Source organism: Hirundo rustica, chromosome 21 (genome assembly GCF_015227805.2).
Source record: "Hirundo rustica isolate bHirRus1 chromosome 21, bHirRus1.pri.v3, whole genome shotgun sequence".
Classification (NCBI taxonomy): Eukaryota; Metazoa; Chordata; class Aves; order Passeriformes; family Hirundinidae; genus Hirundo; species Hirundo rustica.
This window is the reverse complement of record NC_053470.1, coordinates 6,663,192-6,681,381: the sequence shown is the minus strand read 5'-3', so window position 1 is coordinate 6,681,381 and position 18,190 is coordinate 6,663,192.

Here is an 18,190-nt window from a genome sequence, read left to right as displayed (position 1 = left end):
CTCATTTATGCATATATACTTAGATCCTCAGCTGGTGTGAAGTACTTCAGCTGTATGTAGCAGATTCAGTGTAGCTATACCAATTTCACACTGGCTGAAGGTGTGTTTTACTGAGAGCAGTGCCAGGCAGAGATTTGGAGGCTGCAGCTAGAGCTAATTATATCTCTGACACACTTTCCTTCAAAGGAAAATCAAATATTGGGGAAGTTATTTGGGGGAATGTGTTGAAGCGTTAAGGATTAATCTAAATCTCTGGTATGCCGGGTCAGTAATGCAGTGTGCATTTAAAATTGTTCTGGCTAATGGGTATAATCTGAGACTTGGCTACATGAGCTTTGTGTTTTGTTTTCCTGCTAAGGCACTTGCAAAAAAACAAAAAACCCACGTTTTTTGGGAGATGTAAAATTATAGCATTTAGATAAATTATTTAGGATTTTATTTGCATGGAATCATTTCTGTGCATACTCTGCCCTAAGCCCTTCCATCACTTCAGGCAATTTAATTTTTCAAGTGGAGATAAAAGTCCTGGTGCTAGGTGATGAGTATTTTTTTCCTCAAGTCATTCTCTTTATATTGAAAGGGAAAAGCTGCCCTTGACCTTTCTTAATCAAAATCCAGCAATCTTTTGGGGAGACATGAAACAGAATTGTCTCTGACAGCCAGTGAATCAAGATGTATCTGCAAGCTCAGGGCAAGGACGTTCCTGAGTAATTGCAGAAGTCCCCGAGCAGGGTTCTACATTGCACCTGGAGAGCTGGGCCCCTGTGCCTGCTGCTGGGCAGAGTGTTTCTGGGGATGAAAGAGGCACAGCAGTAACAAAACCTCTGCTCTTGCCGGTGCCATGTTAGCTTTGTTACAGAACTGGGTGGGCGAGGTGCACATCCAGCAGTGACAAACGGAGAAGGCCCCATTTTTTTTCAAGCAAACCAAAACGCTGCTTCTCCTGGGGAGCCTGAGCTGTGGGTCTTGCTGGGCTGAGCAGCCTCCACTGAAGAACAAAAGAGCTTAACAGGAGCAATAAAACTAAAGTGCACTTGTGAGCATCGCTGTCTCTGGAGGGAAGAGGTTGCAAGCCAAGCATCAGGAAATAAATGAGATGCCAGCGTTGACCCTATTTCTCAGGATGGCACCAGAACAGCTGGAAGAGCAGCAGGATGCTGCCTCAGCAGGAATTGTTACCTGTGGTACGTGTATGGAGAGCCTCCGTGGGGACTGCAGAGTAGCCGCCGTAAGCACTTGGCACAATGCAGAGTCAATAAACAGACCTCTGTTAATAAGCTAATGAACAGCCGTGATTAAGCAAGGGAATTAAGATTTTGGTCCCAGCCGTACATCAGTCAATCATAACTCATGAGCTTTTGTCAAGTGTGTAGACGCACAGAACCCTAAAATCGAACTCTTTGATGGAAAGTAAACTACACACTATGTACAAGCAGAAGTTATAGGAATCTTAAAAAAAAATTAAAATGGAGGTGGCTGTGTTTGGGTGTTCTTTGTAGCACTACAGGAATGTTTATGGCATGCTGTCTGCAAAGCAAAGATTTGGGTCTAATTTCAGGCATGCTGTGCACACTGGAGTAGATGGAAATGATGCAGCTCCACACTGTGCTGTGCAACAGATTGGAATCCCCCCTTTGGCCTGTGCTTGCTGGGGGAAATGGGGTACGTTCTGGATTGATGGGAGAGCTGCAAGTGTGTTTGTGTGCTGAGGCAGGCAAAGGCAGCTGAGAGTCCCAGCTATTGGTGAGATGCTACCTAATTAATCACCATTGCATGTTAATTACGTATTAGTGACTTGCTGCTGCGTTTTGGTCAAGTGGAGTCCCCTGCTGGAACGAGTGTTCCACAGCATGAGGGATGGGATGTGGAGGGGATGGTTCAATAGCAGGGATGTTTCTTAATTCCTGGTGCTAACGTGTATTTTCTGTGATAGGCAGCGATATCACCGGTGGCAAAAGCACCATAATGTCATGGTTGGCACCCAGACTCGCAGGGCACTGTGCACAGCTTACGTTTCGTATGCTTGGGAAGTGCCTGGGAGTTGCAGCTCAGTTCCTTTGTTGAATGTGTGATTTTCCTTTTTTTTCCCCCCTCCAGCAGTTACTTAGCATTCAAATGTGAAACGCTACATAAAGAGTGAAATTGCCCTCCTGGTAACTAGGTTCTCCAGCGCTTTACAGTTTTCTAGGCTATGGAACTTCTTGCTTTTCACATCAGAAACTCCCAACCAAGTTAAGATGACTCTGTGTCAAAACTTTTTATGTCTCTGTGTTTGACTTCCTAGCTAATGAAAATTATCTTCAGATCTGCATGGGTGGATCTTGACTCCAATGTTCTTCTCTGCCTAAATGCACAGGTCTCCTTTTAAAGTCTGTGGGAGCTCTGCTTATGAAAGAAGATAGACTACCAATTTCAAGATCCACCTTATGAAGCAGCAAAAAGAGCCTTTTTGCCCTCTATCTGTAAAACTTGTCTCAGTGCTGAGTAGCAGAAGAACATTTCTATCCAGCAGGGTGTGAAGGGCCCAGCTATAATGGAGCTTTGACTGAGCAAGAGGAAATGGCAAAGTCTGAGATGTTTCTGTAGGTGCGGTGGGACAGGGAGCAGGGTAAGAGAGTGAAGTAGCAGAGAAAGGAACAGTGAGGTGGAATGAACAGTGAAATCATATCTGTCATGATCTGAAAGATTAGGATCCAGCAAGAAAACAGAACAGAAATCTAAAGAGAGCAATATTAGGAGGGGAAATATTTATTACTCTGGTTTTAGTTTCTGCAGACATTTAGGGGGTTCCTGTTTCTGCTCTAATTTTCTCCTGTGTTTTAAGTTTGAAATCTATGAGCTTTGTAAATGTGTTTGCACAAGTCCTTTGAATTTATCTCTGAAGCACTTCCGAAAATCTGCTTTAGCATGTTGCAATTTTTGTCCCAAATATATTCAATCTGGCATTATCCATGCATTCAAAATGCTTGACCTTTTCTTTTGGTCCTGATGTGGAATCAAAGTCTGCCTGAGTAGTACCTGATTGCAGCCTTTTTCTTCTTTTATTTTTGTTTTTTTGTCAGGGAAGTGTTGATTTGATTAAATCAAACTGTCTTATGTAAGAGATATTGCTTTGGTGACAGCTATATTGAAAAGTTTTGCTTTGATAAGATCAGGGACCTTCGCTTCAATTTTTTTCAATTTTTATTATATTGCAAAATGTGGACATAATTTAAAAGGGTATTATAACAAATGAGAATGCAATTACTTTGTAAGAATAATAAAGGCAAAACAAAAAGTTTTGATCTCTGAAGGAGGGTGTTCATCTGCATCAAAATGAAGCCACTAACTTTACAAGTGTCAATTCAAGTTTCTGAACCAGATTTTTTTTGTAATTTTTGTCTTGTGGGAAAACTTTGAAATTTTGGCAGCAAGAAAGTGATGGAAAACCCCAATTCATGCGTCTCCTTATGGCATTAAAATGCCAGTTCTGGTTTGGCTTCACAAATAATTATTCACATTAGCAGAGTTGAGGGCTGGAATTGGGTTCAGGCCATTTCTGTTTGCAGTGCTCAGGAGTTGGACTGGGTGATCCTGGTGGGTCCCTTCCAGCTCAGGGGTTGGGTGTTTCTCGTTCTTCTCTGAGGAATGGAGCAGCAACTTTTTGTTTTAAAAATGCTTCCCCTGGCAAGAGATCTGTGGCAACTTTTAGGCAGGGCTTCTTTTTATTTCTTTCTCTTTTTTTAAGTTTTTTTTTTTTTTTTTCCCCAACAAATTGCCGGATAAGAGGGCAAATATTAATCACATGTCTGGAAAAAGTTTGTTTTGATCTCTGTGTCTGCTATTCCAGCTTTAAAGAACAGAGCCTTTCCTGAAACATTTTCCTGGTAATAGAATTAGGACATAATTCCTAGAAGTCAAATCTTGGCAGGTATGAAGTGTGTAATACCTATCCTTGACTGAGCCTACAGCCTAGCCTAATACTTCCCACATTTTCCTGCTTTCAAAGTGAGTTTGATCTTGTGCTGAAGGAAATGATTCTCTTTACTTGAGCCCTCTTGAATATTTCACAGTAAGAAGGATGTGATCCATTACTTCAGGAGCCCTCATTTCGTGCAGCTGTGGGATACTCATCTTTTTGCTTTATCTGCTCTGCTGGAAAACTTGGATACCTTGTTTTACTAAACAAAATCAAGATCAGGGATGTTAAAAATAGGTTGGCTCATTGAACTTGATGGAATAATCATTTTCTTGTCACCAGCTTTATCTTTTCTTTGCTGAAATAAGATTAGCAGAGATTAAAGCTATTTATTTTGGAGGTATAGCATTCTGGTCAGGGAAGCTGTGACGGGCTTTTCTTTAAAAGGATCTTCATATTTTGAGAATTTGCAAACCCTTGTTTCTTTTGATGACTGTTTGTTCCTATAACTGCTACTCTCTCCTGCAATTACTCTTTTCCAAAGAAATACTTGGTGGAAACACCCAAGTATCTTCTGCATTTGTTCCATTTTATTTTGTTAAAGCAACAATGTTCTTTCTCATGTAAAGCCATGCAAACGAGACGTGAATTTTTCACTGCCTTAATACGGGATGATTTCATTTACCTTTCATTTACCTTCATTTACCTTTATCAAATATAGTGAGGGCCTAGGAAAGCATTAAGCCATGCACCTAAGTCCATTCCTAGTCAGTAAAACACTGAAATGTTGTGTTTAAAATGCTCAGATGAGTCCAGGCCAGAAGTCTGTGGCAGAACCATCCCAGTGCTGGTGCCACCAAAGAAGCAGCAGGGACCTGCTGGAGTTGGGGACTGAAAGATGAAGATCCAGCATCCCACTGTTAATCAGCAGGATTTCATTTCTGCTAGGAAAAAAAAAAATCTGCCTTGGTGCCCTGTGTTTCAAGGTCAGTTGTTCACTCCTGAGGAATGTGTTGGGTAAACGTGGCAAAGTTTTGGGAGCATGGGATGGAATTTCTGTGCTGGTTTGGCTTCCTGAGGCTCCCACATCTCTCTTGCACATCTCCCTTCGAACTTGCTCGTAGGTTTTCGTTTAAAAGAAGAGCCAGGTCTGGATTTCTCAAATTTTTTTGGTATCCTCGATTACAGATCAACAGTCCTTCACTTTTCCCGAGCGGTGTAAATGAGTCAGAAGACATTAAAGCTAAAAACTAAGAATTTCAACGTTCTACATAAAGCCTTGCCCACTCTAAACTTCGTGTAAACCTTCCCCTGGCTCCAGACGGTGCCCGGCTCCGCTGTGCATCCTCCTCCTCGACACCACAGCTGGGAGGAGGCAGGATTCCTCTGGCTTTGCCCTGCTTTGTGAGGAGTTCCAGCCAGTTCTTCCCGTGCCATCTGCGAAGCGGGAGCGGCTGTGCTCGGTAATTCCAGAGCTTCTCGACTAGAGGTCAGTAAGACATCAAAGAACGGCAGCCCGAGAAGCAGAAACTCTGCGATGTTACTGCCACTACACATTGCATCCTGCTTTTGAAATAGAGCCTTGCGATTTGGTTAATCAGCAGCAGCTCCAAGTCATAAAGCTATGGGATAAGAGTAGTGGAATGCTTCTATTCTCTATTTTTAAAATTATTATTATATATATATTTATTATCATGCTGCAAGTAGTGCTTCCAAATTTTAAACAATGAGAAGAATCCTCACCCTTTTCATATCACTTGGTCTTAGGTAGTAAGTTGGACATTTTGACTTGATGTGTAGCTTAGAAAATAAATCTGATTTTCAGAATTTTTTACTGCTAATTCTTTATATAGTCACTTCAGCTGCATTGGCATTTTCTCCTGACAGGGCTAGCTAATTAGCTTGGAAGAGAAAATCATTGTCTGAAGCAGAGGTGGTTAAAAGTAGATTATAGATAGGCTCAGAGTCCTATTTGTTTTGTCTTTACAACTTTAAATGTAGAATAGATCAGTCACTATTTAATAAAGGGCGGGTTTAGGAATGCATAAAGGCAAAAGACTTGTTTGTTTTTCAATTTACTTTTAAAATAACCCTTATTGTTATGTAATCATTCAATTCTAATTTTTTTTCCCCGCTGGACTGTTTCTACTCAGTGGTAGAGGAATTGGTCATCTGGACAATTAAAAGCAATTTATGGAGTATCTCTTTCTCATCCTGACACATTTCTTTAAAGGGTATCTTCAGATGTGCTGCCATTTTAATAGCAAGTTGGTCAAATACATACTCTGAGTTATTTCTTCATAAAAGCAGGCACAAAGGATTCTGTTTGAGCGTGTCGTATCCTGAAAATTCTCATTTTCTTTATCATGACTAATGCCATTACTGAGTGGTTTTGCTGGGGCATTTAGTTCAGCTGTGTTCATGACTGCGCTTAGTGCATTTGTCTCCAGCTAAAATGCTGACTCCTGTTTGAATACTGCACCCCTAAGAGATGTGCTCAAAGTCTTTGTGAAGGAGACATCTCTGTTTCCAGCATTTTTGTGCCAGCTGATTTTTTTTTCCCCCCTGCAGACAGAAACCTAGACCAAGGCATTTCGGTAGTCTTGTTCCTCAAGTCCTATTTCCTCCCCTCACACCACTTTTACACTTGCGTGATACATTATGAGTTATGCCACAGTTGGTTGGAACCAAACATAGTATTCCAAAAAAGTACTGTGTGTACAGATAAGCTCATAGGGAGCATCTTGAATAGTGAGAATATAAAGTCACGCTTGCATTAAAAACCTCCCAGTGTATCTTGAACCGAAAATTTAAAGAAATAAAACCAGGTGAGTGGGGCTCCTGTTGCAGACTGAAAACACAGTTACCTCTTGGGCTGGAGCAGCAAAATATATTATCAGTCTAAAAGTGGCTGGTTTTAAGAAATGATTATGCCTTGGAAATGTTACGTGCAGGACATGGAGATGAGTTTCAGGGAGTATTTAGTTTTCTAAGGATGTTATTAATAATGGTTATAAACATTTGGAATGGGGATCAGGCTGTAAAGATGTGTCCTTTTCTTCATTTCTCTTCTCTGGCAGTCTTTGGGGTGCACAGTACCTTCACTGCTGTGTCCAGCTTGCACTTCCCTGATCTCCGTGTCCTGGTCAGCACTTGGTGCAATACCAGCACCTCCCTATTTAGCACCAGCAAAGCACAAAGATCTTCACAGCCAGCAGTCACTGACTGGGGGGCTGAATGGTTTAAGTGCTTTTAAAAGCCCAGGGCAGTCATCTCTTCAGGTCTGGCATCTCTGTTTCTTGAGCCTGCACATTGGCAGAGCGCTCCCTCCAGCCTGCCAGCTCCAGAGTGAATGGTGACAGGCTGTCATCATCTGCTCTACCCTGTCATTCCAGAGGGTTTAAATGGAAACCTGAGCTGGTGGGATACAGCCGAGGACTCTCATGTGTTTGATCGCTGAATGAGTTGGGGAAATGAAATATAATGGGAACTCTGCTTTTTTTAGCTTCTTTCATGAAGTAAATCAAGCTCTCTGCTTGTGTGACTGCATGAAAGCCACTGGGATTAGCAGATTTGCGTTGTTTCACTCAAATGACAAAGGCAGTTTTCTGGATTTCCTACCTTTAAGCGGTGCTCTGGTTTGGGTTTTCTCCTAGAACACGTTCGGTGTTACAGATCTCCCGTTTGCAATGCCAGACACCGCACAGACCATCGAGGGGGGAGGTTTGAGCTGTGGCTTGAGGCAGCTGCCAACAGCAGGGACTGTCCCACCTCCGAGCTGCTGGCTCTGCCCTCTTTTGGTGCATTCCTGATTCCCTGGAAACCAGTTCAGCTTGATAACCCACCAAGAAACCCTTCTTTCTTCCCCTTCCTCCTGTTGATTTAGCTCACCAGTGGGTCAGAGCCAGAGCAGGAAGGAGTGAGTGGCCTAGGACACATCTCCTGCCTTGCAGAACTTGGCACCTACGTGCACAAGGTGGATCAAAGCAATGCAATTGCCTTCCCTTTCCCAGCAATGGGTCTGAACTTTCCCAGTGGCTTTGCAAGGAGCAAAAAAAAAAAAGTGGTTTTGTGGAGGCAGCAGTGCAATTAGGGATGTGCTTTTGTATTTTGTGGCCAGGGTGAAGGTGGTGGCCTGGCCGGATTTCAGAAGGGATGAGCACCAGGTGGGCACTGAGCTGTTCATACAGTGATACTATATATTCATACAGTGATATATTGTGATGTTTATATATTCATGTAGTGATACTATCACTTTCCAAAGTGGGCGGTATCAAGATCCAAACCCAGACTTTTTTGTCAGGTATAAAGGACCATTTAAATACTGCTGCTTTAGCATATTTCTGGTGGCTTGGACAACAACTGAAAAAAATTAATAATATTCACATTGGGATGTTGCTTTACCCTGTGTTGTTCTGAAGATCAATTTTTGTACAGTGTGCTTTTTGCCATTATGGATCTACGTCTAATCAGAAAATGATAACGTTGTACAACATTAGCAGACAACTAAGCCAATGTTTGCTTTAGGGTGAATGAGTTGTTCCAGCTCCAGGTGGAATCTGTAGGTTGGAACTTAACAGATTTCTTCTCCTTCTCCCTGAGACTCTCCAATCTGCTCTTACAGCCCACTGTCTTGGACTAACTAAGAAAGTCCTTTAGCTCTGTGCTAGAACACTGTCTCAGAAAGCCCAGCTTTAGTCCTATAATTGTCTTCTCTCCACAGACTCATTTTGTTATTGTTTATGGCTTTTGAAAACAGGCTTATTGCCAATGTGAAAGCAAAGAGCAGAACTCTCTCTGTGACAATTTTCATACATCTGGTATAATGATAAATATTTTATATTATTAATAATAAATAGCAGTTTTATAGAATTGGTTCCATCTTTTTTTGGGCAATGGTAGGACAGCTGTCTAGCTTGTAGTTTTATAATTTGTCCTACAGGAAATTTTGTGCTTATGGCTTATTGACTTCTGTAGGGAATTCTGTTTAAAACCTGATCACTCTATTTCCATGAAGGCAGGTGGAGACATTTGTGTTTCCACTGCCAGATCCCTGGGTTCCTCTGTCCCTGGAGAGGCTTTGGAGGAAGAAATCAGTGGGATTTCCAGGTGTGTCCTGCATGTGAAAGGTGAACTTTCTAGGAACAATACAATGATCCATAGTGTGAGAGAGCTGGAAAGTTACCTGCCCTCCCCTTGAGAATTGTTTTAATCTCTTCAGAAAACCTTGTGACTTTGGCATTAGGGGTAGGATCACAGCTTGGATCAACGTTAATGAAATTGCAGCAACAACTCAAAAGTTTATCCCAAAAAGAAGCCACATCGCGCTGATACTGTGGAAGTTCAAATTCCTCTTTTTTTGGTTTCCTGATGTGTGCTGGAAGACATGTACCCCATCAGTGGTCCCTGTGTTTTAGTGGGACTTGCTGTGGGGAAGGGGTTACTGTCTCTATCTGGAGGATACCCTGATTCATCTAGGTGAATTTAGAATTCATCACATCCCCAGAGAGCAGCCACTGACAGGGAGAGAGTGTGATTGTATTTAGCAGAGCTCTCCAGGTCCTGTGAGCCGAGCTAAGCTGCTGTCTGGCAGGTGAATTGGAAAGCTTGAAAGCAGTAAGGATCTGGAAGAGCTGCTGGCTTCCCCTAACAAGACCCTGACCGGTAACTTGGGTTTAATACTTCTAACATTAATAGCAAAAATGCTGCAATTTACAGACTAGTTCTCAGACACAAACCAGATACCAGGGATCCAGTAAAGAAAGTCTTAATGCCCAAGGCTATTGGGCCATTTTTTCACTCTTTCAAATAACCTTGCCTCTCATAAATCTGTTGCTCATTTAAAGCAAACTTTCTGCTTGCATCAGAAATTACTTCCAGCGTTGGATATGAAGCATTCTGCAATATGTTTTAAAGTGAGGGCTGGATTCACTGCTTAAATAAAGAAAGCCAGTTTGCTTCAAACGGATCATTTATTGCTACCTTCGTGCTGTATATTTATTGTGAGGATATTGTCGCATTTCTTTCAGTTTTGAAAATGTAAGTTGGATTTTCTCTTTCAGGTTGCCATCTGGTGTATTGCGAACAGTCTCGGAGAGTAAGAGGCCATCTGTTAATACTTTTTCAGGAAGCTTTTTATAGAGCAGTGAAGTGGCAAATCTCAAAAACACGTTGTAATGACTTACAAGATCTCGGGTATGTGTACAAGTAAAGGCTGATATTTTATTCCTATCAACAATATAGTTATCAAGCTGGGGAGGAAAGGAAGAGAAGAAAGAGAACTTGCACACAAGTGCACATGCATTTTAATGGCTCTATTGCATATATTACTTTTTCTATTTTTACATGAAATGTAAAGTGAGTTTCCGAAGCTCTGATTCAGTTTATGCTCATGTACTTTAGCAAGACTGATTGCCTCTTTGAGAAGCTGTTTCCTTCTTTAACCATTAACAGAGATCAAATTACTCGGGATTTTGCCTAATAATACTAAGAATGTAGCTTGTGTTCCCATAGCATGTGATTTTCCATCTCTAGTGCTTGGTACTCCCAAGATGCTGATATGTCTATTGCAAGATTCTGCCACGTAGGAAAGCCTCCAGCTGAGGTCTGCCAACAACCTCTGGCCGATATTTGGGGTATTCCTATGGCAAAAGACTATTTCCACATTCAGCTCTACAAGCAGAGAGATTTTCAACCCAAATGTTATCTGCCCACTCGGTCACTGATGGCAGCAGTGGAGGACATGAGTGGCAGAAGTGTTGCCTGACTATTCTGGCTGTTGTAGGAGTAGGTACTGGCTTTATTGAGAGCCTGCCTGTGGGCTGAAACTCCATCTAAACTCTACTCAAACTAAACCATACAGAAATTAATATTAACAGGATACTAACATATAACTTAACTCAGGCCTATATATAGTAAATGACTTCAATTAAAAATCTACCACTATTTTACTTGCCCCCACGTTGTGACAGGTTTCTGGACAATGAAGGGACGAACAGCTGCTGTCAAATGTGTCGAGCCATTTTTTCCCACTGGCGTGGACTTCCTCCCCTATTTTGTGGCACAGCAGAAGCAAATAGAGCTGTATCATGTACCAGCCTGTGCAGTGCTGAGGTTTATCCCAGCTCTGTTCTGGCCTGTCGGAGAGGGGACAGGTTCAGGTGCTTTGAAAGCTCTCAGAGAAGCATCAAATGTCTGATTGAATTGTGGGCCTGACATGCAGAGAGAGAAAGGCAAATGCTGATTGTCTGGGCAGGTGACTAGAGTTTGGCCACCACAGAGATAAGGTGGGTTTTGGGTTCTCTAATGAATCCTTCCTGAATGTTGTGTTCCACTTCCAGCCCTGCATCATCTGAAGTGTCCCAGCCAAGCCCTTTTTTTTTCCCTGTATTTTAATACTATATTAATTTTCTGTGCTTTTGAGTTCTGCAGTAACAACATTCTGTAGTGATGTTCTTGGGCATCCCTCTGTGGAACAAGTCCTGCTTCAATTAAGTGTAATAGTAAGATCTTTTCCTCTTCAGTGGTTCCAAATTTGATAGCGAGACATCAAAAGTATCATCCAGGTGTCACTGATAATAAATGTCAGTGCTGCTGCATGTCAAGGTCATAAAAACCTGTAGTAAGGGCTGTTCAGGCTGGCATTGTGCTTAAATGCTATCATCATTTAAACAAAACTAGGCAGCTCTAAAAGAAAAGACAGCATGAATATCACCATAAAATTAAACCCACTGGCCAGTGGTGAGAGAATCTGAAGGCTGTATGTTGGAAGAGTTCTAAAAGCAATGCAGGTTGGTTTTTCAGTGCTAAAACCCCTCAGAAATGGTGAAATAATTGAGCCCAGCTGTGTTCAATATAATGTGAGTCAATTCTGCATAATGGTATTGAGCGGTGGTCAGAGTATCTTCTAAAAGTTTTATTTATAAAAAAGAACTTTTCTTCCAAATGATTTTTAGAAGCATTCTCTTTTGTTGAATGAAGAAGAACTAATCTTTGCCTTGTTCCTGTATTTTTAATGTAAAAGAAAGATAAAGAATGAAAAATAAAAATTGGGGGAGGTTTTTTTGTTGTTGTTGTCCAAAAACATCCAGCCACAATTTTTAGTTAAGAAGCTTGCTTCCCCCCCTCATCTAATACTCATACTATGTTGTTGAATGATTGTTAACCCCAGGCAACAGGCAGTCATAATTTTTTAACCACATTATTTGAGAATGCTATCAGAAAGGCCTTGAATCCAGGGGAGCATTGACAGAAATTAGTTCTGTCCTCTCTATTCTTTCATCTCAAAACAAGCCTAGGTGGTCCTGACTGGCAGCTGCCCTGAGCTTTAGCATCTTTCTTTCTCTTTTAAACAAGAGAAGCTGCCGAGAGGTCTCCTGACATGTCAGGAAGTTAAGTGCCGGTGTGAGGATGCGCTTCGTGTCCTTCATCCATCCCATGTCTGTTAAGCCAGGTCAGCACATAGACAAAAAAATCTCAGGGCTGAAAATAGTTCTCCAGAGGTGGAGGCTTATAAAAGTCCCCTAAAAATTACCTGCTGACAGCTCAGCACTGAGAGTTCTGGCTTATTGGGTCACTGTGGAACGGGTCCCTGCACTCCCTGCAGATGAGTGGATCGCATCAACAGCGCATCCCTGATGAATTCTGCAGTGCCCTGGCCTGTGGGACACTGCATTTTGCCATCAGAACCACCAAAATATCGGTGTGCTGCACCTGAGCTGTGCTGGTGTAACCTCTAGGCCAGGCCTAGGAGGTGTCAGAACTTTCCTGAGTTGTTTGTGGTCTGTCCTGTGTTGCTGAGCGTCACGTCTGCGAGCTGGTGCTGTGTGGATTTACTGGGGTAGTGAAATATGAAAGATTGACTCCAGTCCTGTTTAGGGTTAAGAGTCTGTAAATCCACTGTGCTTGCAGAGACCAGGAATAATTTAAACACTGCTCACATTCCTGCCTCCACAGTAGGGATGGGTATTTTGTTTTGAGGATTTTTTTCCTTATCTCAACTGCTGTACCATTTGGCTATCTGAAGCTTTTGCATGCTTCACAAACACCATCTGTTACAACCCAAGACACAAAGACTGCAAGTGATTAGTAATATAAGGCAATGTTGCAGCTGTATGTGGTGTGGAAAACTGATAGAACCAGAACTTTCTTTGTAAGCCCTGACGTGCTGAAGAGTGTGTTTGTGATTTGTCTAAGCTTTTGCGCTCGTCAAGTAAAGATTAACTTTCTGCTGCTGTGGAGACATGACAGAATAAAAAAAATAAAACTAAACATCCCTCCCCCCCCCAAAAAAAAAACCCCCCTAACTAACAACAAAAAACCCCAACCCAAAACAAAATAAGAAACCCCAATAAAACCAAAACAAAGCCTCAGGCATTCCATTTAGGAAATACTCTTGGAGTAGATACAACCTCTAGGATAGAGGGAGTCCTTAGCAGGGAAATGTTTCCAACTGCCACATGATAATATTGCATTAGATGAATCTTTTCTGGATTGAAATAGCCTATATATCCTGATCAATGCCCTTTTAAAGTCATAAAACACTTAAAATATACATATAATAGGGATTATTCAGCTGTTCTGGCCATGGGCAGATTGCAATAAATACCAATACACTCCTTCTTGTACTGTCATTCAATGCATGTTCATGGCACTGGTTATTGGTTTTTCTCTTTGTTTTATCCTCCAGCCTTGATTGCAGTAACAGAGGAAGAACTCTTTCTGCTGGTGGGTACCACATTAGAGAGGAATACTCTGTGTGCTCATGGATGAACATGAGAATGAACAGGACAGGGGAGCAAAGCTTAAATTTGACTGCCTGCAGGATAATGGTGTTACTGTGTGATAATGGAGGGCATGGTCCAGCTACAGAGACAGGAACTCTGAACTGGTGAGGTGAGTCCCTTTTAAATGTTAAATAAAGAAACTGTTCAAATCGATAATGTGTTGTGTTATTGTTAATCTTCCTCTTCATCACTAAGATATGCACGTGTCTTTGCCATCTCTAGGCATTTGGAAGTATGAGGACAAAGCTTGAATCACTTTTATATTTCTTCTCTCTTCACTCAGTTCCTTATCCTGTTCTCATATCACATAGTGCTTGTGCTATTAAAACAAAAGAGTTTTAATTCTAAAACCCTCTTTCATTTGTATTGGTTAAATTTAGAAGAAGGTAGGTCTATGGGTTTTGCTTTTCAAACTGTTTTCTCTATATAAGAGTGCACTATCGTCCTGAAACTTTTATTTTTAAAAAAATATCTCTTGTCCTAGAAGAGAAGGTAAGAAGTAACGCCCTTAAACTGAAGCTAAAACTTCAAGCTAGATATTAAGGAAAAAGCCAAACCCTCACTAATGGAAAGAACAGCGAAAAGGGGAGAGACTCCCAGGGAAATTGTGATGTCTGCATCACTGGAGACCTTTAAGAGCAAATACCATATTTACAGTTCATCTCACCATGAATAGAAAAATGAACTAAATGGCCTTCTGGGGTGTCTTCCAGTGCTATGATTTTGAAAGCCTGTGACCCAAGAGGCCTTTCCCAGCGCTGTGCTGTCTGTGAGGAAGGTCAGGATAATCAGGAGAGCGAGCCCTGAGCGCGGAGACTCCCGGCTCCTGGGTGCAATCCTGAGCAGGCTCCTGGGGGCTTCAGCGTGTGCAGGAAAAGCTGAATGCCCCCCAGAGGACCCTGGAAACAGGGCTGGCTGAGCAGCGAGGTGCTTAGTTTAGCTAGTGGGAAAAGCTCAAGAATGAGCAAATCTTAATTCTGTTGCTCTGGACTCGTGGCAGCAGTGTCAGAGCAGTGTGTGCAGGGAAGTCTTGCCCGTGTCGTGCTGTGCCTTGCTAAAATACAGGTGGTGACACTCTGGTGGGGGAAACCAAACTTAGTTGTGCCTTTCCCTGCTCATGGCTGCAGTCTGGAGTCTAGACTGGACATGGTGGTTGCCTTGTGAAAAGACAAACCCAGCTCTTCTTCTTTCTTGAGCAGGTCTGAAACTCCCCGGAGCGCGCTGTGGCTGGCTGGGCGTTTGCAGATCACCGCCCAGGGGTCTTGGTGCTGGAGGAAGGCAGAGAGACTTTCCCACCTCGAGAGCTCAGGAGTGTCCGTGGAAAAGGAAAGGTGCTGCCTTGCCCTGGGAAGGGCTGATGCCAGTGCTGTGTCCTGCCTTTTGTCCTGGGCTGGATTGCAGTGCAGGGAGCTGGCATTTTCATGACAGGAAATCCAGAAAGTCTCTTCTGGTGGTTTGATAACCGATATTCAAATAACTGCAGGATATTCCTGAGCACTGAGCAAGCACGTGTTTATGCCCTGCCAGTTGCCCTTTGCTGTGTATTATGAAGTGTAAGACAGCAGGATTGTGAGTGGCTGTGATTTAAATGACTAAATTTACTCTAGATTAAATGTTTGCCTTTCATGTTTGATTTCTCATTAGCTGAGAATTTACAAAGTCAAGTACACAGTCCTATTCTTATTTGTAAACTTGCAGCTTTCTCTTTTAATGCCTAATAATAAGTTCTCCCCTCTGGTTGTTTAATGTATCACTTGTGATTCCGTTTTGACAAATCTCTCAGCAGTTCAGAAAACTCTTTGTTATAAGGAAATAAATATCCTGCTGACTCAATGGGAAAGAAATGCTTTTTGTCCTTTGAAAAATGTTGCAGCCCTGTAGATTGGTCAGTGCTACTTATCTGAATAGTGCTATTGTAGAGAGGAAAAGGGTTCTTTATGGGCCAAAGAGCATTCGAGGGTACTGGAGTATGTAGGGCAAGGTTATCAAGGCTTTTCTTTGGTAATGTCTATTTTTGCTCTGAAAGATCATTTTACATGTGGCATTTGTCTCTGTTAAATACACTGCCTTTATTATTGTAGTAGCTTTTCTTTTTTAATTACAAAATGCTGACAAGATGTTTTGCAGTGACATATTATAACTACATTAACCAGGTGCATTAGGATCTGTGTGTATGGCAATTGATGCTTTCTCTTTGTCACTTACATAATGAACCTTCTGCCTGCACAGAATAAAATATTTATCTGGAATGCAGGCTAAAGCAAATGCTGGAGACTGGAGGAGGAAAAAACAGGCTGCCTGCAGTGAATAATTGTTATAATCTCATTGTCCTTTGCAAAGTTGTTAATTAAGGCCTTTACTAAGCAGACTGTGCTCGCAGGAGTCCCACGGAAGTCAAGTTGTTGTGCTCTTGTGCATCTGTCAGCTCACAGTGGTTTGGATGTGCTCAGTGCAAGGCTCCCCAAGCTTCATCCTCAGAGAGGCTCTGTCTTGGGGGCTTTCTCCGAAATAAGAAAGAAAATAACACCTGAAGGAGGATGGTAAACTAATGCATCGAGCTTGGGCATCTCCATCATCAATGCTGGCATGTAAACCTGCTAGGCATGTGGGGTTGTTAGTTTATTAGCAGGTGCTCTCTGGAGTTTTCTCTGCGAGGAGGAACTGGTATAAATTGTGTGTACTTTGCCTAGTCTAGTTCCAAATTCTTTTTTTGTTATTCAGTATTTCTATTTCTATAGCAACTAGAAGATCCACTTAGGGATTTTGGCCATTCCTGGCAGGAGGCAGCAGTGTAAATAGTATGAGGAAACAGTATTTTAGGTGAAGAGATCTGAGCAAAAAATGATCAATTGTTGTCATATTTTTTGTAGGTATTAATGGAAAGGAAAGGTTTTGAAAACCAGGATGAAGTAATTTTTAGGTTGTTTCCTGTGTGAGGGGACAACATGGAAGGAAGAAATAAAGCAAAAATAAAAAAAAAAGGCCTGATTTTAAAAAGCAGCAAATGGAGGAGTTTGGTGCCAAGGGCTGATTGGAGGCAAGAACTGACATCTTGGGAGCAGATGAGAGGAAATGGGATGTGTCAGTAAATCATGAACAGCCTTAAAAGTCAAGGCAAGCAATTCATAAATAATAGAGAGGGGAGAGCTGCAGGAGGAGGGGGAAAACCAGCGAGATTTGAACTCAAGAAAAGGTATTTGCAACACGATTTGGGAGGCAGGGGTACTGGGGAACAATCCCATTAGGAAGGCCAGGGAGAAGAATGTTGATGTGACAGTGGGATTGACTGATTCCTGTGTGAAAAAACAGGGAAAAACCCCCAGCATTATGCAGAGAGAATCAGCAAAATAAGATTGAGTAGGGATGAACCAACAGGTGGAGAAGCAAGCAGAATCACTGTGGAGATTTCCTGAGCAGGGACAAACAATGTGGGAATGCTGAGTGTAAGGAGGCACAGAGGAAAATAGGAAATGAGATGAGGATGAGGACAATTCCTGAAGAACTAAAAGCTGGCAGAAGCAAAGCAATTTCTGTCTCATGGGGAAAGAAAAGGAAGAAGGGAGGAGACAGAGTAAGACATTCAAATGTCTAAAAGTCTGGCGTCATTTCTTTTTCTTGGTAGGAAGTTGGCAAAAGCCTGTATGGATAAAAAATAAATAGTGGAGGCGGATTTATTTTTATCAGAAAAGCAGACTTTTTTAGAGACATGCCAGAGAAACTGATGGAGCAGGTAATTCTGGTCTCCACGATCCCACTGGAACTGCTCTCTTTTGTGAACTGAGCTGATGTGGTGTAAATGGAGGTGATCTGGGACGGAAGATTGGCAAACGAGGCCTTGTTTAGTGAGAAAGAGCGAGGGACACCTTATAAATGGAAAGGAAGGCAGTGAGGAGGAGGCTGAAAGCAAACAGAAGTTTTTCCTGTGTACTGGACACGTGAAGCAATTGTGGAAAAACCAACAGTCATGATGTGGGAGAGAGGTGGAGAAAGGGATAGTGCTAATAAAGGCATTGTAGAGCAAGGGCTCTGCAGCAGGAGGGTCAGACCAGACCGGCAGGTGTGACACCAAGGAGGTGGGTGGCAATCAGCACAGACAGCTCCTTGGTACAGAAATCGTCCTTGAGTTAAGCTTAAGGAAAGCCAAGAGTCAGCAGCAGAGGAACGTGGATGATAAAGCTGGATTTAAGGTAGCCAAGAGCAACAGTGAGGTGAAGAGGTGGCAGAACTCCTTGTTTACTAAAACTAAGTACCTCTTTGCTGCCTCAATGTGTTCTAATTAAGTTAGAACACGTATTTCAAAGGTTTTGGCAGCATCTGTAAAAGTAGGGCTTTTTTTAAAAAATCAGCAAATACGTGTAATCGAAAAGGAGCTGTCGGTTTCTAACGTAGGCAGCTGTTTGGTGTTTATTGGGTGAGTACAGGGATGAACCTGGAGCCACGCTGTCCGCTGCTGGCGGGGCGATCCCAGTGGAGGGGAGGTGGTCGGAGCAGCCCTCCCAGTGAGCGT